Source organism: Ranitomeya imitator, chromosome 4, assembly GCF_032444005.1.
Source record: "Ranitomeya imitator isolate aRanImi1 chromosome 4, aRanImi1.pri, whole genome shotgun sequence".
Lineage (NCBI taxonomy): Eukaryota > Metazoa > Chordata > Amphibia > Anura > Dendrobatidae > Ranitomeya > Ranitomeya imitator.
The window spans coordinates 252,079,907-252,100,955 of NC_091285.1; the positions used below are offsets into that span (position 1 = coordinate 252,079,907).

A 21,049-nucleotide genomic window follows, 5' to 3' on the forward strand; every position below is an offset into this window, starting at 1 on the left:
CGTTTTTGTTCTGCCCCTGTGTTGTGTCAGCCAGATGTTTCTCTTCTGTTCCAGGTCGAGGTTGATGCTTCTGAGATTGGAGCAGGGGCGGTTTTGTCACAGAGAGGTTCTGATTGCTCAGTGATGAAACCATGTGCTTTCTTTTCCAGGAAGTTTTCACCCGCTGAGCGTAATTATGATGTGGGCAATCGAGAGTTGCTGGCCATGAAGTGGGCATTCGAGGAGTGGCGTCATTGGCTTGAAGGAGCTAAGCATCGCGTGGTGGTATTGACTGATCATAAGAACTTGACTTATCTCGAGTCTGCCAAGCGCTTGAATCCTAGACAGGCCCGTTGGTCGTTATTTTTTGCCCGCTTCGACTTTGTGATTTCGTACCTTCCGGGCTCTAAAAATGTGAAGGCGGATGCTCTGTCTAGGAGTTTTGTGCCCGACTCTCCGGGTTTATCTGAGCCAGCGGGTATCCTCAAGGAAGGAGTCATTGTGTCTGCCATCTCCCCTGATTTGCGGCGGGTGCTGCAAAAATTTCAGGCGAATAAACCTGATCGTTGTCCAGCAGAGAAACTGTTCGTCCCTGATAGGTGGACTAATAAACTTATCTCTGAACTTCATTGTTCGGTGTTGGCTGGTCATCCTGGAATCTTTGGTACCAGAGAGTTAGTGGCTAGATCCTTCTGGTGGCCATCTCTGTCACGGGATGTACGTACTTTTGTGCAGTCCTGTGGGATTTGTGCTAGGGCTAAGCCCTGCTGTTCTCGTGCTGTGGGTTGCTTTTGCCCTTGCCGGTCCCAAAGAGGCCTTGGACACATATTTCGATGGATTTCATTTCTGACCTTCCCGTTTCTCAAAAGATGTCAGTCATTTGGGTGGTCTGTGATCGCTTTTCTAAAATGGTCCATCTGGTGCCCTTGGCTAAATTGCCTTCCTCCTCTGATTTGGTACCTTTGTTCTTTCAGCATGTGGTTCGGTTGCATGGCATTCCTGAGAATATTGTTTCTGACAGAGGTTCCCAGTTTGTTTCAAGGTTTTGGCGAGCCTTTTGTGGTAGGATGGGCATTGACCTATCCTTTTCCTCGGCTTTCCATCCTCAGACTAATGGCCAGACCGAACGAACTAATCAGACCTTGGAAACATATCTGAGATGTTTTGTTTCTGCAGACCAGGATGATTGGGTGTCCTTTTTGCCGTTGGCTGAGTTCGCCCTTAATAATCGGGCCAGCTCGGCTACCTTGGTTTTTCCATTTTTTTGCAATTCTGGGTTCCATCCTCGTTTCTCTTCAGGACAGGTTGAGTCTTCGGACTGTCCTGGTGTGGATTCTGTGGTGGATAGGTTGCAGCAGATCTGGACTCAGGTAGTGGACAATTTGATCTTGTCCCAGGAGAAAGCTCAACTTTTCGCTAATCGCAGACGCCGTGTGGGTCCCCGACTTCGTGTTGGGGATCTGGTTTGGTTATCTTCTCGTCATATTCCTATGAAGGTTTCCTCTCCTAAATTTAAACCTCATTTTATTGGTCCGTATAGGATTTCTGAGGTTCTCAATCCTGTGTCTTTTCGTTTGACCCTCCCAGACTCCTTTTCCATACATAATGTATTCCATAGGTCGTTGTTGCGGAGATACGTGGCACCTATGGTTCCATCTGTTGAGCCTCCTGCCCCGGTTTTGGTGGAGGGGGAATTGGAGTATATTGTGGAGAAGATTTTGGATTCTCGTGTTTCTAGACGGAAACTCCAGTATCTGGTTAAATGGAAGGGTTATGCTCAGGAAGATAATTCCTGGGTTTTTGCCTCTGATGTTCATGCTTCCGATCTTGTTCGTGCCTTTCATGCGGCTCATCCTGGTCGGCCTGGGGGCTCTGGTGAGGGTTCGGTGACCCCTCCTCAAGGGGGGGGTACTGTTGTGAATTCTGTGGCTGAATTCACTCCTGTGGTCACAAGTGGTACTGCAGCTTCTGAGCTTCCTCCCTCAGGTGTTCTGGTGAGCTCGTTAACTGCTTCATTACTTAACTCCGCCTGATGCTGCTATCCTTGCTCCTTGTCAATGTTTCAGTGTTGGATCTGAGCTTCTCCTGATTGTTCCTGTGACCTGCTGCTCTGTATAGCTAAGTGCTTTTTGCTTTTTGTTGCTTTTTTTCTGTCCAGCTTGTCTTTTGTTTTGCTGGAAGCTCTGAGACGCAAAGGGTGTACCGCCGTGCCGTTAGTTCGGCACGGTGGGTTTTTTTGCCCCCCTTTGCGTGGTTTTGCTTTAGGGTTTTTTGTAGACTGCAAAGTTTGCTTTACTGTCCTCGCTCTGTCCTAGAATTTCGGGCCCCACTTTGCTGAATCTATTTCATCCCTACGTTTTGTCTTTTCATCTTACTCACAGTCATTATATGTGGGGGGCTGCCTTTTCCTTTGGGGAATTTCTCTGGGGCAAGTCAGGCCTATTTTTCTATCTTCAGGCTAGCTAGTTTCTTAGGCTGTGCCGAGTTGCCTAGGTAGTTGTTAGGCGCAATCCACAGCCGCTTTTAGTTGTGTTTAGGATAGGATCAGGTGTGCAGTCTACAGAGTTTCCACGTCTCAGAGCTCGTTCTTGTATTTTTGGGTATTTGTCAGATCACTGTGTGCGCTCTGATCGCTAAGCACACTGTGTTTCTGGATTGCCTTCATAACACCTGTCATTAGCAAACATAACAATGCTCCTTGCAAACACCGAAGTAAACACTAAAAATGTGTCCCTTTATACCGTTAAACCGTTCCGGAGGTGCGAATTTCCTTCGTAATGGGACACAGCACAGCTGTCATTCCTATCCCCTTGATGCCGTGCGCTGCCTCCTCAGCGTTGTTTTAAGCTGTCACGGAGCCTGCGCTGTTCTGTTAGCCCTTGGCCATGCCCAATTAGCGCTGCCTGTCTTCTGACATAATTTGGTGTCAGGCTGTCAGTGCCTGTGCGTCCACGCTGCTCCAGATCCCACCTCGCAGTCTCGTCTAACGTAATCCCACTGCGGGCCTTGGAACCATGGGCATGCACAGTGCATAACCTCGACTCTCACTCCCCTCCTTCCCTCTTCTTCAGACTGTGCGGTGTCACGGCCGTGGCATGCTAGGGATCAGCTGACGGCGCACAGTCTAAAGAAGGCGGAGGGAAATGAGCGAGAGCCCGAGGGGAAGATATGCACTGCGCATGCCCATGGATCCCAGGCCCGCAGTGTGACTCAATCAGAAGACACTGCGAGGCGGGATCTCGGGCAGCGCGGCCGCACAGGCGCAGCCAGCCTGACACCAAATTATGTCAGAAGACAGGCAGCGCAAATAGGGCATGCCCAAGGGATAACAGAACAGCGCAGGCTCCGTGACAGCTTAAAACATCGCTGAGGAGGCAGCGCATGGCACCAAGGGGGTAGGAATGACGGCTGTGCTGCGTCACATTACGAAGGAAAGTCCCAGCTCCGGGACGGTATAACGGTATCAGTGAACACATTTTATAAGTGTTAAGTTCTGCGTGTGCAAAGAGCTAAAAAAAAAGAGCTACCTTTTCCTTGTGCAGCATTACTGCTGCACAAGATGGCTCTTTCAGTAACAAACGACGGGGGGGGGGGGGATGGGGACAGGTTCCCTTACATTTAGGTTGTTGTGCCAGCGTGGCGGTCGCAGGACACATTGCCGGCTACACAGCTGGGGATCAGCTGACGTTACTGAAACCCAATAACACTGGGTCGTATGTTTTTACTGTGCAGCCTGCACTTCTGAGCCGCAACTGGCGGTGTTGGAGCCCAGGAATAGCAGTTCAGGTGGTAGAAAGATGAACACAGCAGGAGACCTGGATGACACCCAATTACTTAATCAGGCAGAGGAGTGGCAAATTCCTGCGAGATCCAGGCCTGGTTCATTTTCAGGAAAGTAAGCCGGTCAACGTTATCGGAGGATAGTCGCATGCGACGGTCTGTTAGTACACCACCTGCGGCACTAAAGACACGTTCCGATAAGACACTAGCCGCAGGGCAAGCCAGCACCTCCAATGCATACTGGCTTAGCTCTGGCCATGTATCCAGCTTAGAGACCCAAAACTTGAACGGGGAAGAGCCGTCTGGGAGTACAGTAAGAGGGCAAGCCATGTAGTCTGTCACCATCTGACGGAACCGTTGCCTCCTGCTGACTGGAGCCGCCGGTGATGGTGTAGACATTTGGGGCGGGCACACAAAAGTGTGCCAGAGTTGTGCCATACTGGGCTTGCCTTGGGCAGAGGCACTGCTTCTGCTCCCTCTTTGGGCAGAGCCTCCCCCACTGCCTCGACGCACTGAGCTGCTTTGTAAAGCACTAGCAGAACTCCTCTCAGTTGGACAGGAGAAGATGATGGAATTCACCAGTGTGTCGTGGTACTCCCGCAATTTACGTTCCCGGGTCAACGCAGGGATGAGGTTTTGGACGTTGTCCCGGTAGCGAGGATCGAGGAGGGTGAACACCCAATAATCAGGCATGTTGAGAATGTGGTCGATGCGGCGGTCGTTTCTCAGGCACTGCAGCATGAAATCCACCATGTGCTGCAGAGTGCCAACTGGCCCAGAAACGCTGTCCCCTGCTTGAGACATGATCTCTGCCCGCTCGTCATCACCCCACCCTCGCTGTACACACTGACCACTGGACAATTGTGTCGCTCCCTCCTCTGGACGGAGCTCTTCCTCCTCCATTGACTCCTCCTCATCCTCCTCACAAATTGGCCCCTGCGTACCCCTTTGTGAGGAACCACGTGGCGCTGACTCTCCAGAAGCTGATGGAAAAGGTGACTCCTCATCCTCCACCTCTTCCACCACATCATCCCTTAACCCTTGCAAAGTTTGCTGAAGCAGGCAGATAAGGGGGACAGTCATGCTGACTAGTGCATCATCTGCACTTGCCATCCGCGTGGAATAATCAAAAGGACGCAAAACCTGTCAGACGTCCTTCATAGTGGCCCACTCTGTGGTTGTGAAGTCTGATCGGCGCTGACTGCGACTTCTTTGCACCTGATGCAGCTGGTACTCCATAACTGCTTGCTGCTGCTCACACAACCGCTCCAACATATGTAGCGTGGAATTCCACCGGGTAGGTAGGTCACATATGATGCGGTGTTCCGGAAGGTGGAATCGGCGCTGCAGAGCAGCAATGCGGGATCTGGCCAAGCTGGAACGCCGCAAGTGAGCACACTCTAGGCGGACCTTGTGCAGCAGGGCATCAAGATCCGGATAGTCCCTCAGAAAACTCTGCACAACCAAATTGAGCACATGTGCCAGACATGGGATGTGAGTGAGGTTGCCAAGGGCCAAAGCTGCCACCAGATTTCGGCCATTGTCACACACTACCATGCCTGGCTGGAGATTCGCTGGCAGTAACCACACATCGCTCTCCTGCTTGATGGCATTCCAGAGCTCCTGCGCTGTGTGGCTTCGATGCCCCAATGAAACTAGTTTCAAGACGGCCTGCTGACGTTTGGCCACGGCTGTGCTCATGTCGGTCATAGGTAAACGTTCACGGGTCCATGTGGAGGTGGACTGTGACGGATCCTGCAGAGAGGAATCAGAGGAACTGGTGTAAGAGGAGGAGTCGATGCGTACAGACTGGATTCCTGCAATCCTTGGAGTGGGCAGGACACGTCCTGCGCCACTCGCACGATCTGTACCTGGCTCAACAACATTAACCCAATGGGCAGTGAGGGAAACATATCGCCCCTGTCCATGCTGACTGGTCCACGCATCGGTGGTGAGGTGGACCTTGCTACTGACGGCGTTCAGTAGCGCATGTTTTATGTTTGCCTCAACATGCCTGTGCAGGGCAGGGACAGCCTGCCTGCTGAAGTAAAAGCGGCTGGGCACCTTGTACTGTGGGACTGCCAATGCCATCAAGTCACGGAAGCTGTCAGTCTCCACCAGCCTGAACGAGAGCATTTCCAGGGACAACAGTTTGGCAATGCCTGCATTCAGAGCCTGTGCTCGGGGATGGTTGGCCGAGAATGCCCGCCTTTTCTCCCATGCCTGGACTACCGATGGCTGTAGAGTAGACTGGGAGTGTGAGGATGACTGGGAAGGTGGTGCTGTGGGTGGAATTACACTAGGTCTCTGGACAACAGTGGAGGAAGAGGCAACACGAGATGAAGAGGTGGTAGCTGCCGCTGTTGGTTGGCCTACGTCTTCACTGTGTTTCTGTAACTCCACCGCGTGCCTGTTCCGCACATGTTTCCACATATTTGTGGTATTGAGGTTGCTGACACTTTTACCTCTTTTTACTTTCTGATGACACAGCTTGCATTTGACAAAACAAATGTCATCTGCAACTGTGTCAAAAAAGGACCAGGCACTGCAAGTCTTGGGAGCGCCCTTTTTGGCTTTGGAAAGAGACAGGTTCCTAACGGGTGCCAAAGTGGAGGCTACAGGCTCCGCAGTCTTCCCCCTCCCTCTCCCTCTTTGGCCCGTAAGGGGAAGCTCTTCCTCAGAGCTGCTCCCACCACCTTCCTGTTCCTCACGCCACGATGGGTCAAGGACCTCATCATCTCCACTACCCTCTGCCACCAACTGCTCCTCCTGGGTAGTCTCGGCAGCACAGTACGCATCAGAAAGCGGCACCTGAGTTTCATCATCAGATGCGTACTGCGCTGTGGTCACCGGAGGCACTGGCCCACCTGCCTCTTCAGAGTCAGAGAGATAAAGCTTTTGGGCATCACTGCACACTGCCTCTTCTTCCATTTCTCCAATGCTGCTTGGCTGGCCCCCTGTTTCCAAGCCAAGAGATTCAGAGAACAGAAGTAGAGACGGCTCCTGTCCTGGGGTCTCTGACTGCCTGGCCAATTTGGCAGGTGGTGAAGAGACAGATGGCTGCTCTCCAGTGCTCTGTGCCTGAGAGGATGTGGCACTAACTGAAGTCGATGCCGAGGCGTTAGCTGCCATCCACCCGACAACGGCTTCAATTTGGTCTTCACGTAGCAGCGGTGCACGGCGCTCTCCGACAAAGCTGCGCATGAAGGACTGTTCCCTGCTGAAACTGAGTGACGACGAGTCACCGGCGCACGCAGCAGGCACAGAATCACCACGTCCTCTCCCTGCTCCTCTCCCTGCTCCGCGCCCACGCCCACGTGCCTTACTCACTGCCCTCTTCATCTTGGTTGACAGATAAAGATAAGCAGAAAAGTACTAAGGCCTTAGTGTGCTTATTCCTGAAATGCTCCTCCTAACAGGTGTAAGAAACACTAATATTGTAAATTGTGGACTAAACTTTATTATTTTTCAAATGTGGCCTACACAAGTGTTAAGTTGTGTTTGGTGAACTTAACTTTTTTTTTGGTGCAGATCGGGCTACAGAGCTAGTTTAAATCACACGGAGACCGTGTAGACAGCCGTAAACGGCGCTGCAAGGCCAAAAACCCTCCTCTCGGTTATCCTATATAGTGTTTTTCCACTATTTAGCTGGATACGAGTGGAAAGACACTAATAGGAAATTTTTTTTTCAAATTTTAAACAGGCTGCACTATTTGAAAAAAAGTAAAATTTTTCTCAAGGTATGAGGCAGTAACGAACCCTGAGCTGAATCCAACCGGCTATGGCTGCACACAGACTACAGGGCGAGCTGGGCTCACACGGAGACCGTGCAGACAGCCGTAAACGGCGCTGCAAGGCCAAAAAAACCTCCTCTAGGTTATCCTATATAGTGTTTTTCCACTATTTAGCTGGATACGAGTGGAAAGACACTAATAGGAATTTTTTTTTTCAAATTTTAAACTGGCTGCACTATTTGAAAAAAAGGAAATTGTTTTTCAAGGTATGAGGCAGTAACGCACCCTGAGCTGAATCCAACCGGCTATGGCTGCACACAGACTACAGGGCGAGCTGCGCTCACACAGAGACCGTGCAGACAGCCGTAAACGGCGCTGCAAGGCCAAAAAACCCTCCTCTAGGTTATCCTATATTGTGTTTTTCCACTATTTAGCTGGATACGAGTGGAAAGACACTAATAGGAATTTTTGTTTTTCAAATTTTAAACAGGCTGCACTATTTGAAAAAAAGTAAAATTTTTCTCTAGGTATGAGCCAGTAACGAACCCTGAGCTGAATCCAACCGGCTATGGCTGCACACAGACTACAGGGCGAGCTGGGCTCACACGGAGACCGTGCAGACAGCCGTAAACGGCGCTGCAAGGCCAAAAAACCCTCCTCTAGGTTATCCTATATAGTGTTTTTCCACTATTTAGCTGGATACGAGTGGAAAGACACTAATAGGAATTTTTTTTTTTCAAATTTTAAACAGGCTGCACTATTTGAAAAAAAGTAAAATTTTTCTCAAGGTATGAGCCAGTAACGAACCCTGAGCTGAATCCAACCGGCTATGGCTGCACACAGACTACAGGGCGAGCTGGGCTCACACGGAGACCGTGCGGACAGCCGTAAACGGCGCTGCAAGGCCCAAAAAACCCCCTCTAGGTTATCCTATGTAGTGTTTTTCCACAATAGAGCTGGAGACTGGTGGAAAAACACTAATAGGAAATTTGAGAAAAAATGTGCAGCAGGCTGCACTAAGAGCAAAAAAGGACAACTGTGTGAGGCAGTGTGAACCCCCCCTGAGCTGAATACAACCGGGTATATGGCTGCACACAGACTACAGAGTGAGCTGCACACACACACACACAGAGACCTTGCAGAACGCTGTTAAAACAGCGCTGCAAGGCAAGAGCAAGGTGAACAGTGAAGAACACACAGCGTTTTGCTAAATTAGCCTTTGGAAAGGAAAATAAAGCAATTAGCTAGCTCGACTGGCCCTCAGTTAGAACACAGCGTCCTGTCCCTAACTGAAATCACAGCAGAGTGAGCGCAAAATGGCGGCAGCGTTTTTTATAGTGCAGAGTGACATCATTTCAGCAGCCAATCCAAGCCTTGCCAGTACTTACATGCCCACCATGCTAAACAGGATGTGCCCACACTTCCAATCATTCCTCATTGGCTGCTGCGTTCAGTTTGAATTCTGGGAACTTCCGATTCCGGTATCCGATACGCGGGAAGTATCGGAATTCGGTATCGGAATTCCGATACCGCAAATATCGGCCGATACCCGATACTTGCGGTATCGGAATGCTCAACACTATTTGTAAGCCAAAACCAGGAGTGGAACAAATAGAGGAAAAGTATAATAGAAACATATGCACCACTTCTGTATTTATGACCCACTCCTGGTTTTGGCTTGCAAATACTGATGTAAAAAACTGACCAAATACTGCTAGTGTGACGGCAGCCTTAAACTGTAAGTTCAGGTCTGGACAGTCACGGTCAGTCGGGACATTGTGGTTTATATACAGGCCGTGAAATGCGCCTGTCTAAACCTGGCCTAAATAGGAGACATTGATCTTCATAAAACTACTGATCGATAAAAATACATATTTAGCAGGCATATTTCAGACTTTTTCTTCTAACTAATTGTGAATATCAGCACTGGAGAATCCTTGACACTTATTTGGTCCTGACTTTCTTTCCAGCTAATCACTCGTTTACTGACACAAACCATGCACCTAAATACACAGACAGAAGCCATGCATCCTAAGGAGCAGATTTTCCACTCCATTTTAGCTTTGTATTGTTGTTATGGCTAGATGCCAAAAACTAATATCTTTAGTCCCTCGCTAGCTGTCATTGCAAGGTCAATCATGTAAGGTATTCAGGTTAATGGTAGTGTGCCTTGTCCTGTCTGTACTGTGGTATAATGACTACTCAACAGTTGCATTCTACATAACAATTCATCTTTTAGAGGTGTTTCCCTGTGACATGCTTTGGTATATTACATGTCTTAATAGTATGGTCGATGGGATCCTTGCAGGCTGCAGCTGTGCATTGTCAACATTGGGGTAAATAAGGGATATAAGATCGCTAAGTGAGCATTATAAGGTCATTAACCCCTTCCTGACACTAGACGTACTGGTATGTCCAATTTAGGGTACCTGTCTTTGATGTGGGCTCAGGAGGTAAGCCTGCATATTTCCCTATAGATGATAGCAGTGTTGTTCAGGCGGTATCTGCCTCTAAAAGCAAAGTTCCCATAATCAGTATTTGGTATGTTTTTGATGTTGAAAATTTTCTGCAACATTTCTGCACCAATAAGCTAAATTAGTTTACCTGCAGTTCTTCATTGTGTTTTTGAGTATGTTATTTTGACATGTTTGTATTGCTTTTATTTTAAGCTGCTGCTTTTGTTTCCTTTTTGTTTACTTTTGTTTCCGCGCACTCTGTCCCGGAAGTATTTCCCTATGTTGCGGGACATATTGCGCGGGCACATGTGCAGTAATGCTTTTTGGCTTTGCCTGCAGTTGGGCAAAGCATACTGCGCGTGCGCAACCGAAGATTGCATTGCGCACGCGCCAGCTATGGAGCACACGTACTCTAATTCACTAACATATTGGGGACAACAGGGACGGACGGGTTGGAGAAATGAAGATGAAATGCCGCCCATCAGGCCTGTAAAAAGTCATTTCAATATCCCGTCAATTTGAGGTGACAGGTTCCCTTTAATAACCGGGACGGTCATTATGAGTGCTTAGTAATGCCATTCCGTCTCTGTAATGCTCCTGCAGTCTTTCAGGATTTTGTGAACGACATCTTTCGGGAGATGTTATCCACATTTGTGGTGGTATATATGGAAGACATTTTAATCTATTCTCCAGATATCGACTATCACCATAGGGATGTATGTAGGGACTTTGAGCTACTATGCGCAAATTCCCTTTATGCCAAACTTGAGAAGTGTATGTTTGAGCAGGAGTCCCTACCATTCCTGGGGTATATCATCTCTTCCCAAGGCCTAGCTATGGATCCTGCCAAACTGGTGTCGGTATTGAACTGGCAGGAGCCTCATTTTCTTAAAACGGTGCAGCGCTTTATTGGATTCATTAACTATTGCTGCCAGTTCATTCCCCACTTATCCCCTCTGGCGACTCCCTTGGTAGCCCTCACCAAGAGGGGAGCTAATCCTAAGCAGTGATCTGAGGATGTCTCCAAGGCCTTTACTTCCCTGAAGGCCCATTTAGCTAAGTGCCAGTTCTGCATCGTCCCGATGTTGATAAACCTTTTATCTTGGAGGTGGATGCCTCCTCCAGTGGGGCTGGAGCAGTCCTATATCAAAAGGATGCTCAAGGTCGGAAACATCCATGTTTCTTTTTCTCCATATGCAAATTGCCTCTTCAGAGAAAAAGAGGACTTAAACTCTATAGCGCCACCTGTTGGAAGTAGCGATCATACAAGTCACAATCAACCCTTTAACGAGTCATGCAATATGACTTAGGATAAAAGCCAAATCAGTATCTCAATTTGCAGACACGGTGTTTTGGGCTGTTGGCCCTCGTCAGTGCGAAGCATGAGAACTAATTTGGCTAGATGAGAGGCTCTGGACTGGGGTCTAAGGGGCAATAAAGAGGAAATTTGCATATTATATTTCCCAGAGGAGCATTGCATGGCGAGTAAGCCTCCTTACCTTGACAAGCAAGAGCTGGTATGTCACTCTCCATAAGGAGAAACGTTGCCCCTTTGACCCCATCTTTTTCTCCAAGACCTTTTCTCCTGCGGAGAGGAATTATTCCATCGGGGACATGGAATTGCTCGCCATGAGGTTGGCCTTTGCGGAATGGAGACATCTCCTGAAGGGAGCTAGGCATCCCTTTAAGGTCTTTATGGACCATAAAAAACCTGCTTTACCTCCAGACAGCCCTGCGGCTAAATTCTCGCCAGGCTACATGGTCCCTATTCTTCTCCCGGTTCAATTTTACCATTCATTTTTTGTCTGAGGAGAAGAATTTACGTGCCGATGCCCTGTCTCATTCAGTAGTCTCATCCGAGGATGGAGACAAGCCACGTCTGATAGTCCCTTTGGAGAGTCTTCAAACGGTGACCCCAGTGTCCCTTGAGCAGGTACCTCCGGGCAAATCATATGTACCACCCAATCTGCACCCAGAGGTACTCTCATGGGCACACACCTCCAAATTGGGTCGTGATTTCAGCATCAAGAGGACTACCAAGTTGCTTGAGAGATCTTATTCGTGGCCTCAGATGGCTTGTGACATCAGGGATTACGTGCAAGCCTGTGTATTGTGTGCCAGGAATCGGTCTTCCAGGCAGAGATCTGCGGGCTTGTATATATTTCACCTTCATGGGATGCCTGACAAGATTGTCAGTGACCGGGGCCTTCAGTTTGCGTCTCGTTTTTGGAGGAACCTGCTCAGTATTGAGCTCAATTTGTCTTTCAGGTATCATCCCAAAATGAATGGGCTGGTGGAAAGGACCAAGCAGACTCTGGTCACTTATCTATGGGCATTTTGTGTCCGCCAGGCATGACATCTGGTCATGTTTACTGCCGTGGGCAGAGTTTGCCCTAAACAATGCCATCTCCTGACTCCACGGGACAGACTCAGTTTATCTTAAACTACGGCCAGCATCGGCGCCTTCCTGTGCCCTTGCCCTTTTCGTCTTGTAACCGAAGGGTGGAGGACTGGGCTGTGGAGGCTAGTGATATCTGGGACCGCACACAGGATGCAATTAAATTGTCTAAGGAGAGAATGAGGGCTTCCACCGATGCGCATCGTGGTCCTGCCAATGTCTTCACCCCGAGAAATTTGGTGAGGTTGTCATCTCGTAGCATCAGGTTGCGTGCGGAGTCCACTAAATTTGCTCCTTGCTGTTTAGGTCCTTTCAAGGTTATTGAGCAGGTGAATCCTGTAGTTTATCGCTTCAGTCTTCCACCATACTTGAACATTACCAACACTTTTCATGTGTCTCTTTTGAAACCCGTGTATATGGCCCGGTTTTCAGGGACTCCTGCTAGGAGTTCAGATACATCCTCGGATGATTTTGAGGTCAACGTTTTTGTTGGGTTCAAGGCGGTGCGTGGTAAAAAGTTTTACTTGGCCGACTGGAAGAGAGGATAGGACCTGGGAGCCTGTTGAGCACATTGATGCCCCTCAGCTTATTGCGGCCTTCGAGCGTGACTAAGGTCGCTGGGGGGATGCGAGCAGGGGGAGATGTTAGGTGTCAGGATTGTCCTGTTGCACGGGATAGATCCCAAGTCTTATCTGCCTCTGCGGTCTCCCAGTCTGACTCGGCCACTGCAGGTCCTGCCCAGCATAGATGTCAGTCCCAGCATCTTGCTCAGGCTCACAGTGTTCATTTGGTTAGTGCTGGCTCTCCAGCCAAGTCTATGGCAATTAGTGATAGGCAGCTGAATCTTGACGCTCTGGAGCCTAAGTCCATAAATCACCTTACGGAGCATATCCGTGATATGTCATCGGCCGAATAGGTGTGAGTGTTTGGGGTGGAGCCTTTTTTATAAAGATCCCCAATGGCACAGGTGGGCGTGCTAGTATCATTTATGTATGGCTATGTGAATGGAGACTCTACCACTCTGTCTGCATGTATTGTGTGTCTGTCTAGTTTCGGGACTGTACACGTAGGCAGGCAGCTAGCGTCAGGGGTGGCAATTAGCCGTTTGGCTTAGCATCTGTTACCTACATGTGTGCGGTTAGCACAGTAGAGTCTCTGAGCCAGCTCAACCCTAGTCAGGGTATTATACGCAGCATCTGTTTAGTTTCCGTGTGCGATTGACACGGTTTGGTTGCAGTGCTAGTTCTATCCATTTGCTTTAGTTCTGTGACATATAACAGGGTACTGCACTTAGTAATCTTCTGTTCAGTACAGTTCTGGTAATTAACACAGCAGGGTACTCTGCGTTCCATTCACACTGTGTGGCCTTAACTCAGTGTGCACGAGCAATCGCTCGCTGTTGCACTTCCAGCATTGTTCACTAGCAGCAGTTTTCCATCTCTTTACGGTGGACCCCGGGTTGCGATTACACTTTATCACTTATATTTATTTAGTGCAATCCGCCAACCCTAACCACAAGTAACCTAATTTACTTAATAGAGTAAGAAATTCTGAAACATCAAAAATTCACTAAACGCTCATTGTGGAAACAAAAATGTTTTTTCGCATATGCAAATTAGGTCTTCTCGGTGCATGACCAAGAGTTCAAGGCACTTGTCACGGGGCAATAATGGGAAAACAGGAGATGAGGAATCTGGGCCCCTGGACTGCCCCTCAGTCTAGGGGGAGCCCTGTCTTTCCTTAACTAGGGGGTACCCTTCAAGGTAGGGAGGCACAAGTCATGGACCTGTCCCTATCTCCTGTTAAACCCTGAGCTAAACCCCCAACCCCCACCCCAGGAGGTTAACAATGTAAACAGCACCACAAATTAAATAAACAGGAAGACACAATATGAGAGTGAGGGGAACACAATACCAAAAGGGAATGCACAAACAACGAAGGGACAAGGTAACAAAAACTCAGCAATTAGCTTGTGCACACCGCTGCTAAACTCCACACCACAGATAGCACAGCAACAGGACTCCAAACTCCAGACTTGACTGACACCAGGGAGCTACTCCTGCTAGGTTGGTCTCCAGAAAGGACCTGTATCATCATCGGTCAGCTGAAGCACCAGGTGGCCTTTTACAGAATGTGGGAGTGGTCACCAGCAACATCAGCTGACCCAGCAACACTGCAGTAACACCAGGTTGCCAGCTGGGAAAACTGCATTTAACCCCCAATGGCCTGAAAGGAAAAAAGTTTTAATGTGTGTGGAACCAGAGCTGCCACAAATCCAAAAATGGATCGTCACAGCACTGTTCCACCCTATCATCAACATGTGCACACCTCCCCTTTGCTTGATTGACAGCACTCGCTTGCCCACAGTGAGCACTGGGTGAATTGAGTCCCCTTCCTTGCACATCCGCACTGACACTGTAAGAGCCTTGCAAGCACCAGTTGCCCTGTGCTAATACATGCTTACTTTCATTACAGCACCATGGAATTAATGGTGCTACATAAACAAATAATAATAATAATTCCTCACTACTGGGCTATCCAATGTGCAGAGAGCAAGTGCAGCAATCAGCAGAGAGGAATAAGTGCACGCCTGCACTGACATTATGCTCGCACCTGTTCCGCTACTGCAGTGTCAGTGCGCATGTGCAGTTCCTTGATTCAAATCAGGAAGCTCACTCTGAACTGGAATTATAATTTCCAAACTGCTTGAGGGGGTGGAACAGTGCAAAGAACCTTTGATTTCGCCCAGTCTTCAGTGAAGAACCTCATTTGCACATGCAATAAAGCCATTTACAATTAAAGAAGATTAATCAATGCTGCAGGTATCAATTTTTATAGGAGCTAATTTCCCTACAGATCTGTATAAGTAGTTCAAATTAAAAGCTGAGGGTGATAGACTCCTTTAAATAATTACTATAGCTACCTGTTGGATTATGGGGGCACAGTTTCATGGACAAGTATATACAGATTACAGAATGAAATGATTTTGACAGCTTGGCCTTGATATATGAATATATAAAGGTTATTTCTGTACTTATAAATCACATGTACTATGTAACTTAAGAAGGAATGCAATGTCTTTTCTTCAATCCAGCTAAAAGGTTTGCATTAGCTTTGAAATATACAAGTTCAATGTGAAATCTGCAGTAAAGGTCATTCTCTTAATAATAGTTTGGCACTTTAATGGAAACAATGAACAGGGGTGTGAGTGATAGCAACCAATGAGCAGCACGAGAGTGCAATGAATTCAACGCACTCTTCTTGCTGTGACTCGTGCCCTATAGGACATTTCAGGGATATCCTTGTTCCTGCTCCGTTACCAGGTGCTGTATTGTTTGCTTTCTTAAAGTTTAACTCTTGTATTGCGTCAAATATAAGATGTGGTTTACTATGTTCTGTTACCTTGTTCTCTACATTCGTACACAGTGAGAAATCAGCTGCAAGCAACTCTATGTATTTCTCAGCCATTGTACAGTCAGTGGTGTATACTGTTACTGTTATATCATGTTACAGGCTGTCGTTCTTTTTGTCTCTTTAAATATGACAGTATTTTTCATATATACCATATGAAACATTGGCACAAATCTTAGAAAATACATACGGTATATATATTTGCTGCTATGTGCAAATGTTTGAGCCAGTTGTGGAAAGAATGCTGCTGAGAGTAAGGATGCTTTCATAAATAGAAGTGTTAATAGTTTATTTTTAACAATTAACAAATGAACCAAAAAGAAATCTAAATCAAATCAATAGGTGTTGTGAGTGCCCTTTGCCTTCAAAACAGCATAAAAGCATGAATTCCTCTAGGAACATTTGCACAAAGTTTTTGAAGGCACTCGGCAGGGAGATTGTCCCAAACATCTTCTAGAGCTAGCCACACATCTGTGCGTGTAGACTTGTGCAAATCCTGACGTTTCGTCATGTAATCCAAGACAGATTTGATTATGTTGAGTGCAAGGTTCGGTTGGGATTATATCATCACTTCCAGGACTCCTTGTTCTTCTCTACACTGAAGATAGTTCTTAATGACATTGTATGTTTGTGGATTTTGTCCTGCTGCAGAATAAATTTGTAGCCAGTCATACACCTCCCTGCTTATATTGCATAACAGATTAGTATCTTCTTGTATTTCTCAGCATTGAGGACACCACTAATAATGAACAAGGCTCCAATTCCATTTGCTTAAATGCAGGCACAAACTTAGAAAGTGCCTCCACCATCCTTCACTGTTACCCGCAGACACTTATTACTGTAAGGGTATGTGCACACGTTGAGTATTTGCTTGCTGAAATACTGTATCTACAAGGTTTCTGCATCTCTTGGCAGCAAAAACACTTTCGCCAAAAAGCGCATTTTGGTGCGTTTTTGCCACGATTTTGTATGTGCTGTCTGGATGCGTTTTTGTACAGCAATGGAGTCTTTTTTTAGCTAAATAAAAATATTTGAAAAAAAGTCTTGTGATGTAATTTCTTGGTTCAACGCCCCTTTTTTCATTCTGATGCAGTGTGGTATCAGGCTAATGGGATGAGGGCTTGGTGTCAGCAGCTGTCATTGACACCAAGCTTTAGGTTTAGTAATGAAAAGGTGTCAGCCAGACACCCTCATTACTAAGCCAGTAAATAAACACACACAAATACACATTGTAATCAGCCTATGTAGGAGCCTTAACAGACTGAACCTACATTGGCTGTAACCAAACAACTGTTAATTTAAAAAAAATAAATTAATTGCACAGGCTCCCATGTAATTTTCATGACCAGCAGAGGGAAAACCGATGGCTGTGGGCTGATGTTAATATTCTGGGAAGGAGCCAATAGCCTTGAAGGTTCCCAGACTATTATCAGTTCACAGACATTTGCTTAGCTTTTACCGGCTTGTTTACAGGGGGACCCGAGAAAAAAATTGACATAGAGTCCCACAATAAAATATAACCAGCAAGGCTAGGCAGACAGCTGCCGGCTACATTAATAGGAAGGGGTCACGGATATTGGCCCCCTCCAAGACTAAAAACATAAGCTCTCAGCAGTCCCAGAAAGGCGTATCTATAAAATGCTCCAAATCTGGCACTTAGCTTCACTTTTGCCACTTGCCCTGGTGTAGTGGCAAGTGGGGTAATGGTTGGGGGGGTTCATGTTACCTGTGTATTGTCAGGTGACATCAAGCCCACAGGTTAGTAATGGAGAGGCGTCTATAAGTCACCCCCATTACTAACCCCATAGTGATATTATAAAAAACACACGCAGAATAAAGTCCTTTATCTGAAATAATGACATTCCTTTATTGAATCTAAATAAAACCATACTCCCCAAATGCATAAATAGTGTTTCAACCTACATATGAAATGTTGATCATTATCACCTGTGTGGTATCATTGGTTACTCATGCACCTGGGTATAACCCTACAGTATACCTGACTTTGTGCAAGAGTACCTGGGATAGTAACAGCAAATAATCATCTGATTTAGATTTCTCATTTGTTCATTCACTTTCCATTTTGTTAGCTGATAAAAATTGATAAAGATATGTTGCACAATACTAATATAGAGATGTATATACTTCATATATATTTTATATACCTTGGGTTTTATGGTACATTGCATTGTGCTCTCCCACATACTCAAATTACCTGTTTCTGACACCCTGAATAGTATGCTTCCTCTATAGCCAACCTTGGCATAGAGGCTTATTTGATAGGCTGTAAGTCTGGGCATTGTGAATGCCTCTGTTTAGTTCTGATTTTGTCATACTATTATAGGGCTATGTTCACACGCACAGATTTGACATGGTTTTCAAGTGCAATCTGTTTCCAGATATGCTTGGGAACTTTTCTGAATATTTTCCCACGCTCGAGTTTATATGAGGACATCCAGCATAGGGCGCATCACCGCGACTCGAGGTAACTACAGGTCATTCCCCTGCATTCCATTCATTCCCTGGGATTTTACAGCCACAAGCACAGCTGCATTAGCAGAGCTCCTGGGTGTAAAATGATTTAACCCCTTCAGATGCATTTACAGCGTGGGACATGACTGAGCATCGGAGAGGTATGGAATATTGTTGTTTGTTTTGTTTAACTTTGTTTCAGGTGACAAGGGTCTTCAGGTGGATTAAGAGTATAATAAAATATTAAAACACCCTGTGTCTTTATTTCACTAAAACACATTTGTAATAATGTGTGTGTTTTATTAACCATTTTGTACTATTGGATTAATAATGGATAGGTGTCATAATTGACGCCTCTCCATTATTAATCTAACTTAATGTCACCTTACAATAGCAAGGTGACATTAACCCTTCATTACCCCATATCCCACCACTACAGGGGAGTGGGAAGAGAGAGGCTAAGTACCAGAATAGGCGCATCTTCCAGATGTGCCTTTTCTGGGGTGGCTGGGGGCAGATGTTTTTAGCCAGGGGGGACTAATAACCGTGGACCCTTTCCAGGCTGTTAATATCTGCCCTCAGTCACTGGTTTTCCCACTCTGGCGGAGAAAATTGCGCGGGAGCCCACGCCAATTTTTTCCGCGATTTAACCCTTTAATTTAATAGCTAGAGCCACCAAATTTTACACCAAGACACTTCTTACATTACTAAAGAGGAATATGTAATAAAAGAAGGAATATGAGATGGTTTACTGTATGTAAACCATGTCTCATAACATGTCGGGTTTGGGAAGGAGATAGCAAAAGCCGGCAATTGAATTACTGGCTTTTCTGCTATCTAGCGCTGTATGAAATATTAATATATATATATGTGTCTCACTGACACATATATATATATATATACCTCTATAATATATATATATATATATATATATATACCGAATTGCCGGCTTTTCTATAGAACACCGCTGCGTATTTCTCGCAAGTCACATTGTTGGTCCGTGTGTAATCCGGATTTTTCTCGCCCCCATTGACTTTCATTGGCGGATTTTTTGCACAATACGCTGACAAATGCAGCATGCTGCGATTTTCTACGGCCGTAGAAGACCGTATAATACGGATGCGTAAAATACCGCAGATAGGAGCTGTGCCATAGAGAATCATTGTACCATGTGCAATCCGTATTTTCTGCACCTCTCATACGTCCGTAAAACTCGCTAGTGTGACGCCAGCCTTAGGGTTGGGATTAGGGTTAGGGGTGTGTTGGATTAGGGTTTTGGTTAGAATTATGGGGGTTCCACTGTTTAGGTACATTTGGGGGGTCCCAAACCCGACATGGTGCTCCCTCCCTTCTGAGCCCTGCCATGCACCCAGTGGTTTTCCTCCACATATGGGGCATCTGCGAACTCAGGAGAAATTGCAAAACAAACGTAGTGGTCCATTTTCTCCTGATACCTTTGTAAAATGAAAAAAAATTGGTTCCAAAGTAAAATTTTTTGTGAAAAAAGTAAAATATTCATTTTTTCCTTCCACATTGCTTTAGTATTTGTGAAGCACCTGAAGGGTTAATAAACTTCTTGAATGTGGTTCTGTGCACCTTGAGGGGTGCAGTATTTAGAATGGTGTCACTTTTGGGTATTTTCTGCTATATTTACCCCCAAACTCACTTCAAATGTGATGTGGTCCCTAAAAAAATGGTTTTGTAAATTTTGTTGGAAAATGAGAAACCGCTGGACAACTTTTAGCGTCCTAAGAAAAAAATTATGTTTCCAAAATTGTGCTGTAAATTTGACATGTGGGAAATTTTATTTATTAACTATTTTGGGTGACACCACTCTCTGATCTAAGGGTACAAAAATTAAAAGTTTGAAACTTGCAAAATTTTCAAACTTTTTGCCAAATTTCCATTTTTTTCATAAATAAACGCAAGTTATATCGAAGAAACTTTGCCATTAGCATGAAGTACAATATGTCACAAAAAATTATCAGAATCAGTGGGATACGTTGAAGCGTTCCAGAGTTATTACCTCATAGGCTATGTGCACACATCAGGATTTTCTGCAGAATTTTCCTGAACAAAACTGGACTTTTTCTGCAGGAAATCCGCATGTGGTTTTTTTGCATTTTTTTTTTGTGTTTTTCGTGCTTTTTTGTGCATTTTTTGTGCGTTTTTGCCGGAGCTTCCCAAAGCATTAAATAGCAGCAAAAACACGAAAAACCTGCAAAATTAATAAACATTCTGCGTTTACTGAGATGCAGAAAAAAACACATCATGTGCACAAAAATTGCAGAATGCATTAAAAATGATGGGATGCTTATGTATGTATTTTTTAAGTGTTTTTCTGCAGAAAATGGCCGAAAAAAACACGAAAAAAACGCGAAAAATCCTGAATGTGTGCACATAGCCTCAAAGTGACAGTGGTCAAAATTGTAAAAACTGGCTTAGTCATTAAGTACCAAATTTGCTCTGTCACTAAGGGGTTAAGGTCGCACTCTCTATTAATAGGAACCATTAAAGATACTTCTTTTTTATGTAATGTATTTACTTATATGTATTTATTTAGTCCCTTAACTAGCAAAGGTATTTTTGGTTTTGCATTTTAATTTTTTGCTCACCTTTTTCCCAGAGCCATAACTTTTTTACTTTTTGGTCAAAATGGCCATGTGAGAGCTTGTTTTTTGCAGGACGAGTTGTGCTTTTGAGCATCTCCATTGCTTTTACCATTGTTGTGTATTCAAAAACAGGAACAAAAATTCCAAGTGCGGTGAAATTGCAAAAAAGTGCAATCCCACAGTTGTTTTTTGTTTTGCTTTTTTACT

At 45.8% G+C, this 21,049-nt stretch overlaps 1 protein-coding gene across 4 annotated transcripts in view; it reads left to right on the forward strand.

Moving 5' to 3' along the window:
• SLC16A7 (solute carrier family 16 member 7) overlaps window positions 1–21,049 on the forward strand; it is a 212,922-nt gene that overhangs the window by 44,387 nt on the left and 147,486 nt on the right. The window contains exon 1 of one of the 4 annotated variants that reach the window (XM_069764498.1): window positions 15,618–15,670. The exons of the other annotated variants lie outside the window; for them this stretch is intronic. The gene's annotated coding sequence lies outside the window, so the exon portion shown is untranslated. Of the gene's footprint in view, window positions 1–15,617; window positions 15,671–21,049 lie in introns of those variants that run through there. 4 annotated transcript variants of the gene reach the window in all.